We start from the raw sequence: 25,977 nt of genomic DNA, 5'->3' as shown, positions 1-25,977 counted from the left end.
CAAGTTTGGAGCCAAAACTCCTTCCGAAAAATTTTTAAAAAATCCCAAACCACAAAAAGTTTCAAAAATCATGAAAAATAGAAAATGAGTCATCTTGCCATGAAACTTCACGTGAAGGCTTAAGGGATCATTGTATGAATTTACAAGCCATTAAAATGGCATTGGCATGCAGAAATATGAAGATGTGCCTAAACCCACCTACCACCCGTCTTTCTAACAAGCGTAGTGCCCGCCCTCCCGTCCGCTCGTTTCGTCGGTTGGCTTAGGCATACAGAGTTCATTCCCAGTCTAAGATCAGACCGGAGTGAGGGTTGCGGCAGAAGGATCGGCAGCATGCAGAGGGGGACCCGACCGATCCCCGACTTGCGCATCCCGCCCCTCTAGCCGACCGAGCACCCGCACGCTCATTTCGTGGGTTGAGCGTTCCCAGTCTAAGATTGGATCGGACCGAGGGTTACGGTAGCACATGCTAGGCTCGGGCATGTGTTGGTGCCGTATTTTTCTTCGTCGGGGCACCATCGTCGGAGCATCGCCTGAGAACCTGACCGACGACATTAGGGTTCCGACGATCGAGGGTGCCGGGGGGTGTGCGCACATAATGTGCGATGGGTGCTGGTAGTTGGCCCTTATATTGGCCCCCTATCCGTCATCAAACCTCGAGAACTCACACCCCCTTAAAGAGCATTTGAGATTTTACAGGTTTGCTGCCAGTAGCCATTAAAGTGTCTGAAATGGGGACACTTTTTTCAAATGGTCTCAAAATCTTGTACACTTCAAGTTTTTATCTGAATTTTTTTGTGCTTGCCAAAAAAAATAAAAGGATCACGTCTACCAAGTTTGGGGCCAAAACTCTTTTCAAAAAAATTTAAAAAAATCCAAAACCGCAAAAAGTTTCAAAAATCATGAAAAATAGAAAACGAGTCGTCTTGCCATGAAACTTCACGTGAAGACTTGAGGGACCATTGTATGAATTTACAAGCCACAAAAATGGCATTGGCATGCAGAAATATGAAGATGTGCCTAAACCCACCTACCACCCGTCTCTCTAGCCGGCGTAGTGTCCGCCCACCCACCCGTCCGCTCGTTCCGTCGGTTGGTGTAGGCATATGGAGTTCATTCCCAGTCTAAGATCAGACCGAGTGAGGGTTGTGGCAGCAGGATCGGTAGCATGCAGAAGGGGACCCGGCCGATCCCCGGCTTGTGCATCCCGCCCCCTTAGCCGACTGAGCAACCACACGCTCATTTCATGGGTTGACTTAGGCATACGGAGTTCATTCCCAATCCTAGATCGGATCGGACTGAGGGTTACGACAGCACATGCTGGGCTCGGGCATGTCTTGGTGCCACATTTTTCTTCGTCGGGGCACCATCGTCGGAGCATCGTCGGAGAACTTGACTGACAACATTGGGGTTTCGACGATCGAGGGGGCCGGGGTGGTGTGCGCACATGATGTGCGATGGGTGCTGGTACTTGGCACTTATATTGGCCCCCTATCCCTCATCAAACCTTGAGAACTCACACCCCCTTAAAGAGCATTTGAGATTTTACAGGTTTGCTGCCAGTAGCCATTAAAGTGTCTGAAATGGGGACACCTTTTCCAAATGGTCACAAAATCTTGTACACTTCGATTTTTTAGCTGAATTTTTTTGTGAATGCCAAAAAAAATACAAGGATCACATCTACGAAGTTTGGGGCCAAAAATCCTTCTGAAAAAATTTTAAAAAATCCCAAACCGCAAAAAGTTTTGAAAATCGTGAAAAATAGAAAATTAGTCATCTTGCCATGAAACTTAACGTGAAGGCTTAAGGGACCATTGTATGAATTTACAAGCCATAAAAATGGCATTGGCATGCAGAAATATGAAGATGTGCCTAAACCGATCTACCATCCTATCGATCCATGGCTTGCGCATCCCGTCTCTCTGGCCGGTGTAATGCCTGCCCGTCTGCCCGCTCGCTCGTTTCGTCGGTTGGTTTAGGCATACGAAGTTCATTCCTAGTCTTAGATCAGATTGGACCGAGGGTTACGACAGCAGGATCAGCAGCATGTACAAGGGAACCCGACTAATCCCCGGCTTGCGCATCCCGCCCCTTTGGCCGGTTGAGCACTCGTACGATCGTTTCGTGGGTTGACTTAGGCATACGGAGTTCATTCCCAGTCTAAGCATACGGAGTTCATTCCCAGTCTAAGATCGGATCAGACCGAGGGTTGCTGCAGCACATGCAGGGCTCGAGCATCTGTTGGTGCCACATTTTTCTTCGTCGGGGCACCTCGTCGGAGCATCGTCGGAGAACCTAACCGACGACATTGGGGTTCCGACGATCGGGGGGGCCGGGGGGTGTGCGCACATGATGTGCGATGGGTGCTGGTACTTGGCCCTTATATTGGGCCCCTATCCCTCATCAAACCTTGAGAACTCACACCCCCTTAAAGAGCATTTGAGATTTTACAGGTTTGCTGCCAGTAGCCATTAAAGTGTCTGAAATGGGGACACTTTTTTCAAATGGTCACAAAATCTTGTACACTTCAAGTTTTTAGCTGAATTTTTTTGTGCACGCCAACAAAAATACAAGGATCACGTCTACCAAGTTTGGGGGCAAAACTCCTTTCAAAAAAAATTTCAAAAAGCCCAAACCTCAAAAAGTTTCAGAAGTCGTAAAAAATAGAAAACGAGTCATCTTGCCATGAAACTTAACGTGAAGGCTTAAGGGACCATTTTACGAATTTACAAGCCATAAAAATGGCATTGGCACATACAAATATGAAGATGTGTGTAAACCCACCTACCACCCTATCGATCCACGGCTTTCGCATCCCGTCTCTCTGGCCGGCATAGTGCCTGCCCGCCCGCTCGTTTCATCGGTTGGCTTAGGCAGACGGAGTTCATTCCCAGTCTAAGTTTAGACCAGACTGAGGGTTGCAGTAGCAGGATCGGCAGCACGCATAGGGTGACCCGACCGATCCCCGACTTGTGCATCCGACCCCTCTGGCCGACTGAGCACCCGCACGCTTGTTTCGTGGGTTGACTTAGGCATACGGATTTCATTCCCAGTCTAAGCTTACAGAGTTCATTCCCAGTGCAAGATCAGACTGGACCGAGGGTTGCGGTAGCACATGCTGGGCTCGGGCATGTGTTGGTGTCGAATTTTTCTTCGCTGGGGCACCATCGCCGGAGAACCTGACCGACGGCATTGGGTTTTCGGCGATCGGGGGGGTCGGGGGGGTGTGCGCACATGATGTGCGATGGGTGCTCGTACTTGGCCCTTATATTGGCCCCCTATCACTCATCAAACCTCGAGAACTCACACCCCCTTAAAGAGCATTTGAGATTTTGCAGGTTTACTGCCAGTAGCCATTAAAGTGTCTTAAATGGGGACACTTTTTTCAAATGGTCACAAAATCTTGTACACTTAGCGTTTTTAGCTGAGTTTTTTTGTGCATGCCAACAAAATATACAAGGATCACGTCTACCAAGTTTGGGGCCAAAACTCCTTCCGAAAAAATTTTAAAAAATCTCGAACCGTAAAAAGTTTCAAAAATAATGAAAAATAGAAAATGAGTCGTCTTGCCATGAAACTTTACGTGAAGGTTTAAGGGACCATTGTATGAATTTACAAGCCATAAAAATGACATTGGAATGCAGAAAAATGAAGATGTGCCTAAACCCACCTACCACCCTATCAATCCACGGCTTGCGCATCCCGTCTCTCTGGCCGACACAGTGCCCGCCCGCCCATCCGCCCGCTCATTTCGTCGGTTGGCTTAGGCATACGGAGTTCATTCCCAGTCTAAGATTGGACTGGACCACAAGTTACAGTAGCACATACTAGGCTCGGGCATGTGTTGGTGCCACATTTTTCTTCGTCGGGGCACCATAACCGAAAAACCTGATCTGCGGTATTGGGTTTCGGTGATCGGGGGGCCGGGGGGTGTGCGCACATGATGTGCGATGGGTGCTAGTACTTGGCCCTTATATTGGCCCCTATCACTCATCAAACCTTGAGAACTCACACCCCCTTAAAGAGCATTTGAGATTTTCCAGGTTTGCTGCCAGTAGCCATTAAAGTGTCTGAAATGGGGACACTTTTTTCAAATGGTCACAAAATCTGGTACACTTCAAGTTTTTAGCTGAATTTTTTTTTGCATGCCAACAAAAATACAAGGATCATGTCTATGAAGTTTGGGGCCAAAACTCCTTCCGAAAAAATTTTAAAAAATCCTGACCCACAAAAAGTTTTAAAAATCGTGAGAAATAGAAAACGAGTTATCTTGCCATGCAACTTCACGTGAAGGTTTAAGGGACCATTGTATGAATTTACAAGCCATAAAAATGACATTGGAACACAGAAAAATGAAGATGTGCCTAAACCCACCTACCACCCTATCGATCCACGGCTTGCGCATCCCGTCTCTCTGGCCGGCACAGTGCCCGCCCGCCCGTCCGCCCGTTCGTTTCGTCGGTTGGCTTAGGTATACAGAGTTCATTCCTAGTCTAAGATTGAACTAGACCGAGGGTTGCGGCAGTAGGATCGGTAGCACGTAGTGGGGGACCCGGCCGATCCCCGGCTTGCGCGTCCTTCCCTTCTGGCCGGCTGAGCACCCGCACGCTAATTTCATGGGTTGACTTAGGCATACAGATTTCATTCCCAGTCTAAGCATACGAAGTTCATTCCCAGTCTAAGATTGGACCGGACCGAGGGTTACGGCAGCACATGCTGGGCTCGGGCGTGCATTGGTGCCGTATTTTTCTTCGTCGGGGCACCATCATCGGAGAACTTGACCGACGGCATTGGAGTTCCGGCGATTGGGGGGGTCGGGGGTGTGTGCACATGATGTGTGATGGGTGCTGGTACTTGGCCCTTATGTTGGCCCCCCATCCCTCATCACACCTTGAGAACTCACACCCCCTTAAAGAGCATTTGAGATTTTACAGGTTTGCTGCCAGTAGACATTAAAGTGTCTGAAATGGGGACACTTTTTTCAAATGGTCACAAAATCTTGTACACTTTGAGTTTTTAGCTGAATTTTTTTTACGTGCCAACAAAAATATAAGGATCACGTCTACGAAGTTTGGGGCCCAAACTCCTTCCGAAAAAATTTAAAAAATCTCGACTCGCAAAAAGTTTCAAAAATATTGAGAAATAGAAAATGAGTCGTCATGCCATGAAACTTATCGTGAAGGCTTAAGGTACCATTGTATGAATTTACAAGCCATAAAAATGGCATTGGCACGCTGAAATATGAAGATGTGCCTAAACCCACCTACCACCCTATCGATGCATGGCCTGTGCATCCCGTCTCTCTGGCCGGCGTAGTGCCCGCCCGCCCGCCCGCCCGCTCGTTTCGTTGCTCGGCTTAGGCATACGGAGTTCATTCCCAGTCTAAAATTAGACCAGACCGAGGGTTGCGGCAGCAGGATCGGTAAGCATGTAGAGGGGGACCCGACCGATCCTCGGCTTGTGCATCCCGCCCCTATGGCCGGCTGAGCACCCGCACGCTCGTTTCGTGGGTTGACTTAGGCTTACGGAGTTCATTCCCAGTCTAAGCACACGAAATTCATTCCCAGTCTAAATCAGACTGGATCGAGGGTTGTGGTAGCACATGCTGGGCCCGAGCATGTGTTGGGGCCACATTTTTCTTCACCGGGGCACCATCGCCGGAGCATTGCCGGAGAACCTGACCGACGGCATTGGGGTTTCGATGATCGAGGGGGCCGGGGGGTGTGCGCACATGATGTGCGATGGGTGCTGGTTCTTGGCCCGTATATTGGCCCCCTATCCCTCATCAAACCTCGAGAACTCACACCCCCTTAAAGAGCATTTGAGATTTTACAGGTTTGCTGCCAGTAGCCAGTAAAGTGTCTGAAATAGGGACACTTTTTTCAAATGGTCACGAAATTTGGTACACTTCGAGTTTTTAGCTGAATTTTTTTGTGCATGCCAACAAAAATACAAGGATCATGTCTACGAAGTTTGGGGCCAAAAATCCTTCTGAAAAAATTTTAAAAAATCCCGACCCGCAAAAAGTTTCAAAAATTGTGAGAAATAGAAAACGAGTTATCTTGCCATGAAACTTCACGTGAAGGCTTAAGGGACCATTGTATGATTTTACAAGCCATAAAAATGGCATTGGCATGCAGAAATATGAAGATGTGCCTAAACCCACCTACCACCCCATCGATCCATGGCTAGCGCATCCCGACTCTCTGGCCGACATAGTGCCCGCTCGCCCATCCGCCCATTCGTTTCGTCGGTTGGCTTAGGCATACGGAGTTCATTCCCTATCTAAGATCGGACCAGACCGAGTGTTGGTACAGCAGGATCGACAACACGCAGAGGGGGACCCGATCGATCCCCGGCTTGTGCATCCCGACCCTCTGGTCGACTGAGCACATGCACGCTCGTTTCGTGGGTTGACTTAGGCATACGGAGTTCATTCCCAATCTAAGATCAGACCAGATCGAGGGTTGCAGCAGCACATGCTGGGCTACGGCATGTGTTGGTGCCGTATTTTTCTTCGTCGGGGCACCATCGCCAAAGAACCTGACTTGCGGCATTGGGGTTCCGACGATCGGGGGGGCCGGGGGGGTGCACGCACATGATGTGTGATGGGTGCTGGTACTTGACCCTTATATTGGCCCCCTATCCCTCATCAAAGCTCAAGAACTCACACCCCCTTAAAGAGCATTTGAGATTTTACAGGTTTGCTGCCAATAGCCATTAAAATGCCTAGATTAGGGACACTTTTTTCAAATGGTCACAAAATCTTGTACACATCGAGTTTTTAGCTGAATTTTTTTATGCATGCCAAAAAAAATACAAGGATCACGTCTACCAATCTTGGGGCCAAAACTCCTTTCGAAAAAATTTTAAAAAATCCTGAACCGTAAAAAATTTCAAAAATCATGAAAAATAGAAAACGAGTCATCTTGCGATGAAACTTCACGTGAAGGCTTAATGGACCATTGTATGAATATAGAAGCCATAAAAATGGCATTGGCACGTAGAAATATGAAGATGTGCCTAAACCCACCTACCACCCCATCGATCCATGGCTTGCACATCCCGTCTCTCTAGCCGATGGAGTGCCCGCCCGCCCCTCCGCCCGCTCATTTCCTTGGTTGGCTTAGCCATATAGAGTTCATTCCTAGTCTAAGATCAGACCAGACCGGGGGTTGCTATAGCAAGATCGGTAGCACGCAGAGGGGGACCCGGCCGATCCCTGGCTTGCACATCCCGTAACTCTGGCCACCTGAGCACCCGCACGCTCGTTTCGTGGGTTGACTTTGGCATACGGAGTTCATTCCCAGTCTAAGCATACGGAGTTCATTCCCAGTCTAAGATCGAATCAGACTGAGGGCTGCGACAGTACATGCTGGGCTCGCGCATGTGTTGATCGTCGAAGAACCTGACCGGCGACGTTGGGGTTCCGGTGATCGGGGGGGCCGGCGGGGGTGTGCGCACATGATGTGCGATGGGTGCTGGTGTTTAGCCCTTATATTGGCCCCCTATCCCTCATCAAACCTCGAGAACTCACACCCCCTTAAAGAGCATTTGAGATTTTACAGTTTTGCTACAAGTAGCCATTAAAGTGTCTGAAATGGGGACACTTTTTTCAAATGATCACAAAATCTTGTACACTTTGAGTTTTTAGCTGAATGTTTTTGTGCATGCCAACAAAAATACAAGGATCATGTCTACCAAGTTTAGGGCCAAAACCCCTTCCGAAAAAATTTCTAAAAATCTCGAACCGAAAAAAGTTTCAAAAATTGTGAAAAATATAAAACAAGTTGTCTTGCCATGAAACTTCACGTGATGGCTTAGGGGACCATTGTATGAATTTACAAGCCATAAAAATGGCATTGGCAAGTAGAAATATGAAGATGTGCCTAAGCTCACCTACCACGTTATCGATCCACGGCTTATGCATCCCGTGTCTCTGGCCGGCGTAGTACCCGCACGCTCGCCCGCCCGTTCGTTTCATCGGTTGGCTCAGGCATACGGAGTTCATTCCCAGTCTAAGATCAGATCGGACCGAGGGTTGCGGCAGCAAGATCAGCAGCACGTAAAATGGTACCCGGCCGATCCTCGACTTGCGCATCCCACCCCTCTTGGCAGCTGAGCACCCGCACGCTCATTTCGTGGGTTGAATTAGGCATACGGAGTTCATTCCCAGTCTAAGATTTGATTAGACCGAGGGTTACGGCAGCACATGCTGGGCTAGGGCATGTGTTGGTGCCGTATTTTTCTTCGCGGGGGCACCATCGCTGGAGCATCAGGGGGGGTCGGGGGTTGCGGCATACAGAGTTCATTCTCAGTCTAAGATCAGACCAGAACGAGGGTTGCGGTAGCACGCAGAAAGGGACCCGATCGATCCCCAGCTTGCTCATCCCACCCCTCTGGCCGGTCGAGCGCCCGCACGCTCGTTTCGTGGGTTGACTTAGGCATACGGAGTTCATTCCCAGTCTAAGCATACGGAGTTCATTCCTAGTCTAAGATCGGACCAGAACGAGGGTTGCGATAGCACATGCTGGGCTCGGGCATGTGCTGGTGCCACATTTTTCTTCGTCGGGGCACCATCGTTGGAGCATCGTCGGAGAACCTGACCGACGGCATTGGGTTTTTGACGATTGGGGTGGCCAGGGGGGGTGTGCGCAAATGATGTGCGATGGGTGCTGGTACTTGGCCCTTATATTGGCCCCCTATCCTTCATCAAACCTCGAGAACTCACACCCCCTTAAAGTGCATTTGAGATTTTACAAGTTTGCTGCCAGTAGCCATTAAAGTGTCTGAAATGGGGACACTTTTTTCAAACGGTCACAAAATCTTGTACACTTTGAGTTTTTAGCTGAATTTTTTTTTGCATGCCAAAAAAATACAAGGATCACATCTACCAAGTTTGGGGCCAAAACTCCTTCCGAAAAAATTTTAAAAAATCTTGAACCGTAAAAAGTTTCAAAAATCATGAAAAATGGAAAACGAGTCGTCTTGCCGTGAAACTTCACGTGAAGGCTTAAGGGACCATTGTATGAATTTACAAGCCATAAAAATGGCATTGGCATGCAGAAATATGAAGATGTGGCTAAACCCACCTACCACCCTATCGATCCACGGCTTACGCATCTCGTCTCTCTAGCTGGCGTAGTGTCTGCCTACCCACCCGCCCACTCATTTCGTCGGTTGGCTTAGGCATACGGAGTTCATTCCCAGTCTAAGATTGGACCGAACTGAGGGTTACGGTAGCAAGATCGACAGCACGTAGAGGGGGACCAAGCTGATGCCCAGCTTGCGCATCCCATCCCTCTTGCCGGTTGAGTGCCCGCACACTCGTTTCATGGGTTGACTTAGGCATAGGGATTTCATTCCCAGTCTAAGCATGCAAAGTTGATTCCCAGTCTAAGATCGGATTGGACTGAGGGTTGCGGCAGCATATGCTGGGCTCAGGCATGTGCTAGTGTCGTATTTTTCTTTGTTGGGGCACCATCGTCGAAGCATCGCTGGAGAACCTGACCAGCGGTATTGGGGTTCTGGCGATCGGGGGGTCGGGGAGGGTGTGTGCACATGATGTGCGATGGGTGCTGGTACTTGGCCCTTATATTGGCCCCCTATCCCTTATCTGAGTTTTTAGCTGAATTTTTTATGCATACCAACAAAAATAAAAGGATCATGTCTACCAAGTTTAGGGCCAAAACTCCTTTCGAAAAATTTTTAAAAAATCTCGAACGATAAAAAGTTTAAAAAAATATGAGAAATAGAAAACAAGTCGTCTTGCAATGAAACTTCACGTGAAGGCTTAAGGGACCATTATATCAATTTACAAGCCATAAAAATGGCATTGGCATACAGAAATATGAAGATGTACCTAAACCCACCTTCCACCCTATCGATCCATGGCTTGCGCATCCTGTCTCTCTGGCCGACGTAGTACCCACCCGCCTCCCGCCCACTCGTTTCGTCGGTTGGCTTAGGCATACGGAGTTCACTCCCAGTCTAAGATCGAACCGAACTGAAGGTTACGGTAGCAGGATCGATAGCACACAGAAGGGGACCCAGTCGATCCCCGGCTTACGTATCCCACCCCTCTGGCCGGCTGAGCACCCGCACGCTCATTTCGTGGGTTGACTTCGGCATACGGAGTTCATTCCTAGTCTAAGATCGGACCGGACCAAGGGTTGCAACAGCACATGTTGGGCTCGGGCATGTGCTGGTGTCGTATTTTTCTTCGCTGAGGCACCATCACCAGAGCATGGCCATTATATTGGCCCCCTATCCCTCATCAAACCTTGAGAACTCACTCCCCCTTAAAGTGCATTTGAGATTTTACAGGTTTGCTGCCAGTAGCCATTAAAGTGTCTAAAATGGGGACACTTTTTTCAAATGGTCACAAAATCTTGTACACTTCAAGTTTTTAGCTGAATTTTTTTGTGCATGCCAAAAAAAATACAAGCATCACGTCTAGCAAGTTTGGGGCCAAAACTCCTTCTGAAAAAATTTTCAAAAATCCCGAACCACAAAAAGTTTAAAAAATCATGAAAAATAGAAAACGAGTCGTATTGCCATGAAACTTCACGTGAAGGCTTAAGGGACCATTGTCTGAATTAACAAGCCATAAAAATGGCATTGGCATGTATAAATATGAAGATGTGCCTAAACCCACCTACCACCCTATCGATCCACGGCTTGCGCATCCCGTCTCTCTGGCCGACGTAGTGCCCGCCCACCTATTCGTTTCATCGGTTGGCTTAGGCATGTGGAGTTTATTCCCAGTCTAACATCAGACCGTACTGAGGGTTGCGGTGGTAGGATCGGCAGCACGCAGAGGGGGACCTGACCGATCCCCGGCTTGCGCATCCCGCCCCTCTGCCCAGCTCCGCGCCCGCACGCTCGTTTCGTGGGTTGACTTAAGCATATGGAGTTCATTCTCGGTCTAAGCAAATGAAGTTCACTCCCATTCTAATATCGAACTGGACCGAGGTTTACAGCAGCACATGCTGGGCTCGGGCATGTGCTGGTGCTAGTGCTGCATTTTTCTTCGTCAGGGCACCATCGCCGGAGCATCGTCGGAGAACCTGACCAGCGGCATTGGGGTTCCAACGATTGGGGGAGGCCGGGGGGTGTGCGCACATGATGTGCAATGGTGCCAGTACTTGGTCCTTATATTGGCCCCCTATCCCTCATCAAACCTCGAGAACTCACACCCCCTTAAAGAGCATTTGAGATTTTACAGGTTTGCTACCAGTAGCCATTAAAGTGTCTGAAATGGGGACACTTTTTTCAAATGGTCACAAAATATTGTACACTTCGAGTTTTTGGGTGAATTTTTTTACGCATGCCAACAAAAATACAAGCATCACGTCTACCAAGTTTGGGGCCAAAACACCTTCCGAAAAAATTTTAAAAAATTGTGAAAATTAGAAAATGAGTCATCTTGCCATGAAACTTCACGTGAAGGCTTCAGGGACCATTGTACGAATTCACAACCCATAAAAATGGCATTGGCATGCAGAAATATGAAGATGTGCCTAAACCGACCTACTAACCTATCGATCCAAGGCTTGCGCATCCTGTCTCTCTGGCCGGTGTAGTGCCCGCCTGCCCGCCCGCACGTTTCGTCGGTTGGCTTAGGCAAGCAGAGTTCATTCCCAGTCTAAGATCAGACCGGACCGACATTTGTGGCAGTAGGATCGGCAGCACGTAGAAGGGGACCCGATCGATCCCCGGCTTGCGCATCCTGCCCCTCAGGCCGGTTGAGCTCCCACACGCCCGTTTCATGGGTTGACTTTGGCATACAGAGTTCATTCCCAGTCTAAGCATACGGAGTTCATTCCCAGTCTAAGATCGAATCAGACCAAGGGTTGCAACAGCACATGCTGGGCTAGGGCATGTGTTGGTGCCACATTTTTCTTCGTCGGGGCACCATCATCGGAGCTTCACTGGAGAACCTGACTGGCAGCATTAGGGTTCCGACGATCGAGGGGGCCGGAGGGTGTGCGCAAATGATGTGCGATGGGTGCTGGTACTTGGCCCTTATATTGGCCCCCTATCCCCATCAAACCTCGAGAACTCACACCCCCTTAAAGAGCATTTGAGATTTTACAGGTTTGCTGCTAGTAGCTATTAAAGTGTCTGAAATGGGGACACTTTTCTCAAATGGCCACAAAATCTTGTACACTTCGAGTTTTTAGCCGAATTTTTTTGTGCATGCCAAAAAAAATACAAGGATCATATCTACCAAGTTTGGGGCCAAAACTCCTTCTGAAAAAATTTTAAAAAATCCCAACCCATAAAAGGTTTCAAAAATCATGAAAAATAGAAAACGAGTCATCTTGCCATGAAATTTCACGTGAAGGCTTAAAGGACCATTGTATGAATTTGCAAGCCATAAAAATGGCATTGGCATGCAGAAATATGAAGATGTGCCTAAACCCACCTACCACCCTATCGATCCACGGCTTGCGCATCACGTCTCTCTGGTCAGCATAGTGCCCGCGCGCCCGCTCGTTTCGTCGGTTGGCTTAGGCATGCAAGTTCATTCCCAGTCTAAGATCAGACCGAACTGAGGGTTGTGGTAGTAGGATCGGCAGCACGCAGAGGGGGACCCGACCGATCCCCGGCTTACGCATCCTGCCCCTCGGGCCGGTTGAGCACCCACACGCCCGTTTCGTGGGTTGACTTAGGCATACAGAGTTCATTCCCAGTCTAAGCATACGGAGTTCATTACCAGTCTAAGATCGAACCGGACCAAGGGTTGCGACAGCACATGCTGGGCTCAGGCATGTGTTGGCGCTGCATTTTTCTTCGCTGGGGCACCATCGTCGGAGCATCACTGGAGAACCTGACTGGCGGCATTGGGGTTCCGGTGATCGGGGGGCCAGGGGGGTGTGCACACATGATGTGCCACGGGTGCTGGTACTTGGCCCTTATATTGGCCCCCTATCCCTCATCAAACCTCAAGAACTCACACCCCCTTAAAGAGCATTCGAGATTTTACAGGTTTGTTGCCAGTAGCCATTAAAGTGTCTGAAATGGGGACATTTTTTTCAAATGGTCACAAAATCTTGTACACTTCAAGTTTTTAGCTGGAATTTTTTATGCATGCCAACAAAAATACAAGGATCATGTCTACCAGTTTGGGGCCAAAACTCCTTCTGAAAAAATTTTAAAAAATCCCTAACCGTAAAAAGTTTCGAAAATGGTGAAAAATAGAAAACGAGTCGTCTTGCCATGAAACTTCATGTGAAGGCTTAAGGGACCATTGTATGAATTTACAAGCCATAAAAATGGCATTGGCATGCAGAAATATGAAGATGTGCCTAAACCCACCTACCACCCTATCAATCCACGACTTGCGCATCCCGTTTCTCTGGTCGGCGTAGTGCCCGCATTTTTCTTCGTCGGAGCATCGCTGGAGAACCTAACTGGTGGCATTGGGGTTCCGGTGATCGACGGGGCTGAGGGGGTGTGCGCACAGGATGTGCAATGGGCGCTGGTACTTGCCCCTTATATTGGCCCCCTATCCCTCATCAAACCACGAGAACTCACACCCCCTTAAAGAGCATTTGAGATTTTAGAGGTTTGCTACCAATAGCCATTAAAGTGTCTGAAATGGGGACACTTTTTTCAAATGGTCACAAAATCTTGTACACTTCGAGTTTTTAGCTGAATTTTTTTGAGCATGCCAACAAACATACAAGGATCAGGTCTACCAAGTTTGGGGCCAAAACTCCTTTCGAAAAATTTTAAAAAATCCCGAACCGTAAAAAGTTTCCAAAATCGTGAAAAATAGAAAACGAGTCGTCTTGCCATGAAACTTCACGTGAAGGCTTAAGGGACCATTGTATGAATTTACAAGCCATAAAAATGGCATTGGAACATAGAAATATGAAGATGTGCCTCAACCCACCTACCACCGTTTCGATCCACGGCTTGCGCATCCCGTCTCTCTAGCCAGCGTACTACCCACCTGCCCGCCCTTTTGTTTCGTCGGTTGGCTTAGGCATGTGGAGTTCAGTCCTAGTCTAAGATAGGACCATACTGACGGTTGTGGTAGCAGGATAGGTAGCACGCAAAGGGGGACCCGGCCGATCCCCGGCTTGCGCATCCCACCCCTCTGGCCGGCTAAGCACCCGCACGTTCGTTTCGTGGGTTGACTTAGGCAGACGGAGTTCATTCCCAGTCTAAGCAAACGGAGTTCATTCCCAGTCTAAGATCGGACCGGTCCGAAGGTTGCAACAGCACATGCTAGGCTCGAGCATGTGTTGGTGCCGCATTTTTCTTCATCGGGGCATCGTCGTCGGAGCATCACCGTAGAACCTGACCAGCGGCATTGGGGTTCCAGCGATCGGGGGGCCGAGGGGCTGTGCGCACAGGATGTGCAATGGGTGCTGGTACTTGGCCCTTATATTGGCCCCCTATCCCTCACCAAACCTCAAGAACTCACACCCCCTTAAAGAGCATTTGAGATTTTACAGGTTTGCTGCCAGTAGCCATTAAAGTGTCTGAAATGGGGACACTTTTTTCAAATGGTCTCAAAATCTTGTACACTTCGAGTTTTTAGCTGAATTTTTTGTGCATGCCAAAAAAAATAGAAGGATCACGTCTACCAAGTTTACGGCCAAAACTCCTTCCGAAAAATTTTTAAAAAATCCAGAACCGTAAAACGTTTTGAAAATCATGAAAAATAAAAAACAAGTCGTCTTGCCATGAAACTTCACATGAGGGCTTAAGGGACCATTGTATGAATTTACAAGCCATAAAAATGGCATTGGCACGTAGAAATATGAAGAAGTGCCTAAACCCACCTACCACCCTATCGATTCATGGCTTGCGCATCCCGTCTCTCTAGCTGGCGTAGTGCCTGCCCGCCCGTCTGCCCACTTGTTTCATCGGTTGGGTTAGGTATAAGGAGTTCATTCCCAGTCTAAGATTGGATCGGACCGAGGGTTGTGGCAGCAGGATCGGCAGCGCGCAGAAGGGGACCCGACCGATCCCTGACTTGCCCATCCCGCCCCTCTGGCCATTTGAGCGCCCGCACGCTTGTTTCATGGGTTGACTTAGGCATACAGAGTTCATTCCCAGTTTAAGATCAGACCGGACCGAGGGTTACGACAGCCCATGCTGGGCTCGGGCATGTGTTGGTGCCACATTTTTCTTCGCTGGGGCACCATCATCGGAGAACCTGACTGGCGGCACATGATGTCCGATGGGTGCTGGTACTTGGCCCTTATATTGGCCCCTTATCCCTCATCAAAATTTGAGAACTCACACCCTCTTAAAGAGCATTTGAGATTTTACAGGTTTGCTGCTAGTAGCCATTAAAGTGTCTGAAATGGGGACACTTTTTTTCAAATGGTCACAAAATCTTGTACACTTCTAGTTTTTAGCTGACTTTTTTTTTCCTACCAACAAAAATAAAAAGATCACATCTACCAAGTTTGGGGCCAAAACTCCTTCCAAAAAAATTTAAAAAAATCTCGAACCGCAAAAAGTTTCAAAAATCGTGAAAAAAAGAAAACGAGTCGTCTTGCCATGAAACTTCACGTGAAGGCTTAAGGGACCATTGTATGAATTTACAAGCCATAAAAATGGCATTGGCACGCTGAAATATGAAGATGTGCCTAAACACACCTACCACCCTATCGATCCACGGCTTGCGCATCCTATCTCTCTGGCCGGTGTAGTGCCCGCTCGCCCGCTCGTTTCGTCGGTTGGCCTATGCATACGGAGTTCATTCCCAGTCTAAGATTGGGCCGGACCAAGGGTTGCGGCAGTAGGATCGGTAGCACGTAGAGGGGGACCCGATCGATCCCCGGCTTGGACATCCCGCCCCTCTGGCCAGTTGAGCGCCCGTACGCTCGTTTCGTGGGTTGACTTAGGCATACAGAGTTCATTCCCAGTCTAAGCATATGGTGTTCATTCCCATTCTAAGATCAGATAGGACTGAGGGTTGTGGCAGCACATGCTGGGCTCGGGCTGGTGCCACATTTTTCTTCGCCGGGGCACCATCATCGGAGCATCGTCGGAGAACCTGACCGACGGCATTGGCGCCACATTTTTCATCACCAGGGCACCATCGTCGGAGCATCGCCGGAGAACCTGACCGGCGGTATTGGTGTTCCGACGATCGGGGGGTGGGGGGTGTGCGCACATGATGTGCGATGGGTGCTGGTACTTGGCCCTTATATTGGGCCCCTATCCCTCATCAAACCTCAAGAACTCACACCCCTTTAAAGAGCATTTGAGATTTTACAGGTTTGCTGCCAGTGGCCATTAAAGTGTCTGAAATGTGACACTTTTTTCAAATGGTCACAAAATCTTGTCCACTTTGAGTTTTTAGCCGAATTTTTTTGTGCATGCCAATAAAAAAACAAGGATCACGTCTCCTAAGTTTGGGCCCAAAACTCCTTTCAAAAAAAGTTTAAAAAATCCCAAACCACAAAAAGTTTCAAAAATCGTGAAAAATAGAAAATGAGTCATCTTGCCATGAAACTTCACGTGAAGGCTTAAGGGACCATTGTATGAATTTACAAGCCATAACAATGGCATTGGCACATAGAAATATGAAGATGTGCCTAAACCCACCTACCACCCTATCGATCCACAGCTTACGCCTCCCGTCTCTCTGGCCGACGTAGTGCCCGCCCGCTCGTTTCATCGGTTGGCTTAGGCATACGGAGTTCATTCCTAGTCTAAGATCAGACCAGACCAAGGGTTGCGGCAGCAGGATCGGCAGCATACAGAAGGGGACCCGATCGATCCCCGACTTGCGCATCCCGCCCCTTTAGCCAACTTAGCGCCCCCACTTTCGTTTCGTGGGTTGACTTCGGCATACGGAGTTCACTCCCAGTCTAAGATGGACCGGACCGAGGGTTGTGGCAGCACATGCTGGGCTCGGACATTTTCTGGTGCCACATTTTTCTTCGTTGGGGCACCAACGCCGAAGCATCGCCGGACAACGTGATCAGTGGCATTGGGGTTCCGACGATCGGGGGGCCCGGGGGGTTGTGTGCACATGATGTGCGATGGGTGCTGGTACTTGGCCCTTATATTGGCCACCTATCCCTCATCAAACCTCGAGAACTCACACCACTTTAAAGAGCATTTGAGATTTTACAGGTTTGCTGCCAGTAGCCATTAAAGTGTCTGAAATGGGGACACTTTTCTCAAATGGTCACAAAATCTTGTACACTTCGAGTTTTTAGCTGAATTTTTTTGTGCATGCCAAAAAAAATACAAGGATCACTTCTACCAAGTTTGGGGGCAAAAATCTTTCCAAAAAAATTTTAAAAAATCTCGAACCGCAAAAAGTTTCAAAAATTGTGAAAAATAGAAAACGAGTAGTCTTGCCATGAAACTTTATGTGAAGGCTTAAGGGACCATTGTATGAATTTACAACCCATAAAAATTGCATTGGCATGCAGAAATATGAAGATATGCCTAAACCCACCTACCACCCTATCGATCTACGGCCTGCGCATCCCGTCTCTCTGGCCGGCATAGTGCCCGCCCGCCCGCCCGCCTGCCCACTCGTATCGTCGGTTGGCTTAGGCATACGGAGATCATTCCCAGTCTAAGATCAGACCGGACCGAGGGTTGCAGCAGCACATGCTGGGCTCGGGCCTGTGCTGGTGCCGCATTTTTCTTCACCGCGGCACCATCGCCCGAGCATCGTCGAAGAACCTGACCGGCGGCTTTGGGGTTCTGGCGATCGTGGGGACGGGGGGGGGTGTGCGCACATGATGTACGATGGGTGCCGGTATTGGCCCTTATATTGGGCCCCTATCTCTCATCAAACCTCGAGAACCCACACCCCCTTAAAGAGCATTTGAGATTTTATAGGTTTGCTGCCAGTAGCAATTAAAGTGTCTAAAATGGGGACACTTTTTTCAAATGGTCACAAAATCTTGTACACTTCGAGTATTTAGCTGAATTTTTTTTTGCATGCCAAAAAAAATACTAGGATCACGTCTACCAAGTTTGGGGCCAAAACTCCTGCCAAAAAAATTTTAAAAAATCCCAAACCGCAAAAAGTTTCAAAAATCATTAAAAATAGAAAACGAGTCGTCTTGCCATGAAACTTCACGTGAAGGCTTAAGGGACCATTGTGTGAATTTACAAGCCATTAAAATGGCATTGGCATGCAGAAATATGAAGATGTGCCTAAACCCACCTGCCACCCTATTGATCCACGGCTTGCGCATCCTGTCTCTCTAGCTGGCGTAGTGCCTGCCCGCTCGCCCGTTTGTTTCATCGGTTGGCTTAGGCATATGGAGTTCATTCCCAATCTAAGATCAGACCGGACTGAGGGTTGTGCAAGCAGGATCGACAGCACGAAGAGGGGGACCTAACCAATCCCTGGCTTACGCATCCTGCCCCTTTGGCTGGCTGAGCGCCCGCACGCTCGTTTCGTGGGTTGACTTAGGCATACGGAGTTCATTCCCAATCTAAGCATACGGACTTCATTCCTAGTCTAAGATTCGACCGGACCGAGGGTTCCGACAGCACATGCTAGGCTCAGGCATGTGCTGGTGCGTTATTTTTCTTCATCGGGGCACCATCGTCGGAGCGTCGCCGGAGAACCTGACCGACGGCATTGGGGTTCCGGTGATCGGGGGGCCGGGGGGAGTGTGCGCACATGATGTGCGATGGGTGCTGGTACTTGGCCCTTATATTGGCCCCCTATCCCTCATCAAACCTCGAGAACTCACACCCCCTTAAAGAGAATTTGAGATTTTACAGGTTTGCTGCCAGTAGCCATTAAAGTGTCTGAAATGGGGACACTTTTTTCAAATGGTCACAAAATCTTGTACACTTCGAGGTTTAAGCTGAATTTTTTTGTGCATGCCAAAAAAAATAAAAGGATCACGTCTACCAAGTTTGGGGCCAAAACTCCTTCCGAAAAAACTTTAAAAAAGCTCGCAAACCTTGAAAAATAAAAAATGAGTCGTCTTGTCATGAAACTTCACGTGAAGGCTTAAAGGACCATTGTATGAATTTACAAGCCATAAAAATGGCATTGGCACGTAGAAATATGAAGATGTGCCTAAACCCACCTACCACCCTATCGATCCATGGCTTGCGCATCCCGTCTCTCTGGCCAACGTAGTGCCCGCCTGCCCGTCCGCCCGTCCGTTCATTTCCTCGGTTGGCTTAGGCATATGGAGTTCTTTCCCAGTCTAAGATCGGACCAGACTGAGGGTTGCGGTAGCAGGATCGGCAGCACGCAGAGGGGGACCCGATCGATCCCCGGCTTTTGCATGTCGCCCCTCTAGCCGGCTGAGCGCCCGCACGCGCGTTTCGTGGGTTAACTTAGGCATACGGAGTTCATTCCTAGTCTAAGCATACGAGTTCATTCCCAGTCTAAGATCGGACCGGACCGAGGGTTGCGACAGCACATGCTGGGCTCGAGCATGTGCTGGTGCCGTATTTTTCTTCGCCGAAGCATCGCCGGAGAACCTGACTGACGGGACTGAGGTTCCGACGATCGAGGGGGTCGGGGGGGTGTACGCACATGATGTGCGATGGGTGCTGGTACTTGGCCCTTATATTCGCCCCCTATCCCTCATCAAACTTTGAGAACTCACACCCCCTTAAAGAGCATTTAAGATTTTACAGGTTTGCTGCCTGTAGCCATTAAAGTGTCTGAAATGGGGACACTTTTTTCAAATGGTCACAAAATCTTGTACACATCAAGTTTTTAGCTGAATTATTTTGTGCATGCAAAAAAAAATATAAGGATCACGTCTACCAAGTTTGGGGCCAAAACTCCTTCTAAAAAAATTTAAAAAAATCCCGAACCTCAAAAAGTTTCAAAAATCATGAAAAATAGAAAACGAGTCGTCTTGCCATGAAACTTCACCTGAAGGCTTAAGGGACCATTGTATGAATTTACAAGCCATAAAAATGGCATTGGCATGCACAAATATTAAGATATGCCTAAACCCACCTACCACCCTATCTATCCACGGCTTTCGCATCCTGTCTCTCTGGCCGACGCAGTGCCCGCTCACCCGTCTGCCCGCCTGCTCATTTCGTCGGTTGGCTTAGGCATACGGAGTTCATTCCCAGTCTAAGATCAGACTAGACTGATGGTTGCGGTAGCAGGATAAGCGGCACGAAGAGGGGGACCCGACCAATCCCCGGCTTGCGCATCCTGCCCCTCTGGCCGCCTGAGCGCCCGCAAGCTCGTTTCATGGGTTGACTTAGCGATACAGAGTTCATTCCCAGTCTAAGCTTAGGGAGTTCATTTCCAGTCTAAGATCAGACTGGACCGAGGGTTGTGGCAGCACATGCTGGGCTCAGGCATGTGCTGGTGCTGCATTTTTCTTCGTTGGGGCACCATCGCCGGAGCATCACCAGAGAACCTGATCGACGGCATTGGGGTTCCGACGATCGAGGGGCCGGGGGGTGTGCGCACATGATGTGCGATAGATGCTGGTACTTGGCCCTTATATTCGCCCCTTATCCTTCATCAAACCTTGAGAACTCACACCCCCTTAAAGAGCATTTGAGATTTTACAGGTTTGTTGCCAGTAGCCCTTAAAGTGTCTGAAATGGGGACACTTTTTTCAAATGGTCACAAAATCTTGTACACTTCAAGTTTTAGCTGAATTTTTTTGTCCATGCCAACAAAAATACAAGGATCACGTCTACCAAGTTTGGGGGCCAAAACACCTTCCAAAAAAATTTTAAAAAATCCCGAATCGTAAAAACTTTTGAAAATCATGAAAAATAGAAAATAAGTCATCTTGCCATGAAACTTCACATGAAGGCTTAAGGGACCATTGTATGAATTTACAAGCCATAAAAATGGCATTGGCACATAGAAATATGAAGATGTGCCTAAACTCACCTACCACCGTATCGATCCACGGCTTGCGCATCCCATCTCTCTGGCCGACGTAGTGCCCGCCTGCCCGCCCACCCGTTCGTTTCGTCGATTGGCTTAGGCATACAGAGTTCATTCCCAGTCTAAGATCAGACCAGACCGAGGGTTGAGGCAGCACATGCTTGGCTCGAGCATGTGTTGGTGTCGTATTTTTCTCCGTCGGGGCACCATCGTCAGAGCATCGACGGAGAACCTGACCGGCGGCATTGGGGTTCTGACGATCGGGGGGGCCGGGGGGGTGTGCGCACATGATGTGCAATGGGTGCTGTTACTTGGCCCTTATATTGGCCCCTATCCCTCAACAAACCTCGAGAACTCACACCCCCTTAAAGAGCATTTGAGATTTTACAGGTTTGCTGCCAGTAGCCATTAAAGTGTCTGAAATGGGGACACTTTTTTCAAATGGTCACAAAATCTTGTACACTTCGAGTTTTTAGCTGAATTGTTTTGTGCATGTCAAAAAAAATACAAGGATCACGTCTACCCTTTTTGGGACCAAAACTCTTTCCGGAAAAATTTTAAAAAATCTCGAACCATAAAAAGTTTCAAAAATCGTGAAAAATAGAAAACGAGTCGTCTTGCCATAAAACTTCACATGAAGGCTTAAGGGACCATTGTATGAATTTACAAGCCATAAAAATGGCATTGGCACGCAGAAATATAAAGATGTACCTAAACGCACCTACCACCGTATCGATCCACGGCTTGCGCATCCTGTCTCTCTGGCTGGCGTAGTGCCCGCCTGCCTGCCCGCCCGTTCGTTTCATCGGTTGGCTTAGGCATACTGAGTTCATTCCCAGTCTAAGATCAGACCAGACCGAGGGTTGAGACAGCACATGCTGGGCTCGAGCATGTGTTGGTGTCGTATTTTTCTCCGCCAGGGCACCATCGTCGGAGCATCGTCGGAGAACCTGACCGACGGCATTAGGGTTCTGACGATCGGGGGGGCCGGGGGGTGTGCGCACATGATGTGCAATGGGTGCTAGTACTTGGCCCTTATATTGGCCCCTATTCCTCAACAAACCTCGAGAACTCACACCCCCTTAAAGTGCATTTGAGATTTTACAGGTTTGCTGCCAGTAGCCATTAAAGTGTCTGAAATGGGGACACTTTTTTCAAATATTCACAAAATCTTGTACACTTCGAGTTTTTAGCTGAATTGTTTGCGCATGCCAAAAAAAATACAAGGATCACGTCTACCAAGTTTGGGACCAAAACTCCATCCTGAAAAATTTTAAAAAATCTCGAACCGTAAAAAGTTTCAAAAATCATGAAAAATAGAAAACGAGTCATCTTGCCATAAAACTTCACGTGAAGACTTAAGTGACCATTGTATGAATTTACAAGCCATAAAAATTGTATTGGCACGTAGAAATATGAAGATGTGCCTGAACGCACCTACCACCGTATTGATCCACGGCTTGCGCATCTCGTCTCTTTGGTCGACGTACTGCCTGCCCTCCCGCCCGCTTGTTTCATCAGTTGGCTTAGGCATCCAGAGTTCATTCCCAGTCTAAGATTAGACTGGATCAAGGGTTACGATAGCAGGATCGACAGCACGCAGGGGGGGACCTGGTCGATCCCCGGCTTGCGCATCCCACCTCTCTGGCAGGCTGAGCACCCACACGCTCATTTCGTGGGTTGACTTAGGCATACGGAGTTCATTCGCAATCTATGCATACAGAGTTCATTCCCAGTCTAAGATCAGACCAGACCGAGGGTTACAACAGCACATGCTGGGCTCGGGCATGTGTTGGTGCCATATTTTTCTTCATCGGGGCACCATCGTCAGAGCATCGACGGAGAACCTGACCGGTGGCATTGGGGTCCCGACGACCAGGGGGGCTGGGGGGTGTGCGCACATGATGTGTGATGGGTGCTGGTACGTGGCCCTTATATTGGCCCCCTATCCCTCATCAAACCTCGAGAACTCACACCCCCTTAAAGAGCATTTGAGATTTTACAGGTTTGATGCCAGTAGCCATTAAAGTGTTTGAAATGGGGCACTTTTTTCAAATGGTCACAAAATCTTGTACACTTCGAGTTTTTGGCTGAATTTTTTATGCATGCCAACAAAAATACAAGGATCACGTCTACCAAGGTTAGGGCTGAAACTCCTTCCGAAAAAATTTTAAAAAATCTCGGACCGTAAAAAGTTTTGAAAATCGTGAAAAATAGAAAACGAGTCGTCTTGCCATGAAACTTCACCAGAAGGCTTAAGGGACCATTGTATGAATTCAAAAGCCGTAAAAATGGCATTGGCACATAGAAATATGAAGATGTGCCCAAACCCACCTACCACCCTATCGATCCACGGCTTGTGCATCCCGTCACTCTGGCCGACGTAGTGCCCGCCCGCCCGCCCGTCCGCTCGTTTCGTCGGTTGGCTTAGGCATACGGAGTTCATTCGTAGTCTAAGATCAGACTGGACTGATGGTTGCCATAGCAGGATCAGCAACACATAGAGAGGGACCCGACCGATCCCTGGCTTGCGCATCCCGCCCCTCTGGTTGGCTGAGCACCCGCACCCTCGTTTCGTGGGTTTACTTAGGCATACGGAGTTCATTCCCAGTCTAAGCATACGGAGTTCATTCCCAGTCTAAGATCGGACCAGATCGAGGGTTACGGTAGCACATGCTGGGCTCGGGCATGTGTTGGTGCCGCATTTTTCTTCACCAGGGCACCTTCGCCGGAGCATCACCGGAGAACCTGACCGACAGCATTGATGGTTCCGATGATTGGGGGGGCCGGGGGAGTGTGCGCACATGATGTGCGATGGGTGCTGGTACTTGGCCCTTATATTGGCCCCCTATCCCTCATCAAACCTCGAGAACTCACACCCCCTTAAAGAGCATTTGAGATTTTACAGGTTTGTTGCCAGTAGCCATTAAAGTGTCTGAATGGGGACACTTTTTTCAAATGGTCACAAAATCTTGTACACTTCGAGTTTTTAGCTGAATGTTTTGTGCATGCCAACAAATATACAAGGATCACATCTACCAAGTTTGGGGCCAAAACTCCATCCGAAAAAATTTTAAAAGATCTTGAACCACAAAAAGTTTCAAAACCCTATCGATCCACGGCTTGCGCATCCGTTCTCTCTGGCTGGCGCAGTGCCCGCCCGCTCGTTTCGTCGGTTGGCTTAGGCATACGAAGTTCATTCCCAGTCTAAGATCAGACCAGACCGAGGGTTGCGGCAGCAGGATCGGCAGCACGTAGAGGGGGATCCTATCGATCCCCGGCTTGTGCATCCCGCCCCTCTAGCCGACTGAGCGCCCGTACGCTCGTTTCGTGGGTTGACTTAGGCATATAGAGTTCATTCCCAGTCTAAGCATACGGAATTCATTCCAAGTCTAAGATCAAACCGGACCGAGGGTTGCGGTAGCACATGCTGGGCTCGGGCATGTGTTGGTGCCGCATTTTTCTTCACCAGGGCACCATCACCGGAGCATCGCTAGAGAACCTGATCGGCAGCATTGGGGTTCTGGCGATCGGGGGGGCCGAGGGGGGTGTGCGCACATGATGTGCGATGGGTGCTAGTACTTGGCCCTTATATTGGCCCGCTATCCCTCCTCAAACCTCGAGAAATAACACCCCCTTAAAGAGCATTTGAGATTTTACAGGTTTACTGCCAGTAGCCATTAAAGTGTCTGAAGTCGGGACACTTTTTTCAAATGGTCACAAAATCTTGTACACTTCGAGTTTTTAGCTGAATTTTTTTATGCATGCCAACAAAAATAGAAGGATACGTCTACCAAGTTTGGGGCCAAAACTCCTTCCAAAAAAATTTTAAAAAATCCCGAACCGTAAATAGTTTTAAAAATTGTGAAAACTAGAAAACGAGTCGTCTTGCCATGAAACTTCACGTGAAGGCTTAAAGGATCATTTTATGAATTTACAAGCCATAAAAATGGCATTGGCACGTAGAAATATGAAGATGTGCCTAAACCCACCTACCACCATATCGATCCGCGGCTTGCGCATCCCGTCTCTATGGCCGGCATAGTGCCCACCCGCCCGCCTGCTCGATCGTTTCATTGGTTGGCTTAGGTATACGGAGTTCATTCCCAGTCTAGGATCGAACCAGACCGAGGGTTACAGTAGTAGGATCGGCAGCACGCAGAGGGGGATCCCGTCGATCCCCGGCTTGCGCATCCCACCACTCTAGCCGGCTGAGCACCCGCACGCTCGTTTCGTGGGTTAACTTAGGCATACGGAGTTCATTCCTAGTCTAAGCATACGGAGTTCATTCCAGTCTAAGATCGAATCAGACCGAGGGTTGTGGCAGCACATGCTAGACTCAGGCATGTGCTGGTGCCACATTTTTCTTCGTCGGGGGACCATCGTCGGAGAACTTGACCGGCGGCATTGGGGTTCTAGCAATCGGGGGGGCCGGTGGTGGTGTGCGCACATGATGTGGGATGGGTATACTTGGCCCTTATCTTGGCCTTTTAACCCTATCAAACCTTGAGAACTCACACCCCCTTAAAGAGCATTTGAGATTTTACAGGTTTGCTGCCACTAGCCATTAAAGTGTCTGGAATGGGGACACTTTTTTCAAATGGTCACAAAATCTTGTACACTTCGAGTTTTTAGCTGAATTGTTTTGTGCTTGCCAACAAAAATACAAGGATCATGTCTACCAGGTTTGGGGCCAAAACAACTTCGAAAAAAATTAAAAAAAATCCTGAACTGCAAAAAGTTTCAAAAATCGTGAAAAATAGACAACGAGTCGTCTTGCCATGAAACTTCACGTGAAGGCTTAAGGGACCATTGTATGAATTTACAAGCCATAAAAATGGCATTGGCATGCAGAAATATGAAGATGTTCCTCAACCCACCTACCCCCTTAAAGAGCATCACGTCTACCAAGTTTGGGACAAAAACTCCTTTCGAAAAAATTTTAGAAAATCCCGAACTGCAAAAAGTTTCAAAAATTGTGAAAAATAGAAAATGAGTCGTCTTGCCATGAAACTTCACGTGAAGGCTTAAAGGACCATTGTATGAATTTACAAGTCGTAAAAATGGCATTGGCACGTAGAAATATGAAGATGTGCCTAAACCCACCTACCACCATATCGATCCACGGC

Source organism: Durio zibethinus, chromosome 5 (genome assembly GCF_047325235.1).
Source record: "Durio zibethinus cultivar Kanyao isolate XHJ-2024 chromosome 5, ASM4732523v1, whole genome shotgun sequence".
Classification (NCBI taxonomy): Eukaryota; Viridiplantae; Streptophyta; class Magnoliopsida; order Malvales; family Malvaceae; genus Durio; species Durio zibethinus.
Note: the sequence above shows the minus strand (reverse complement) of the source record.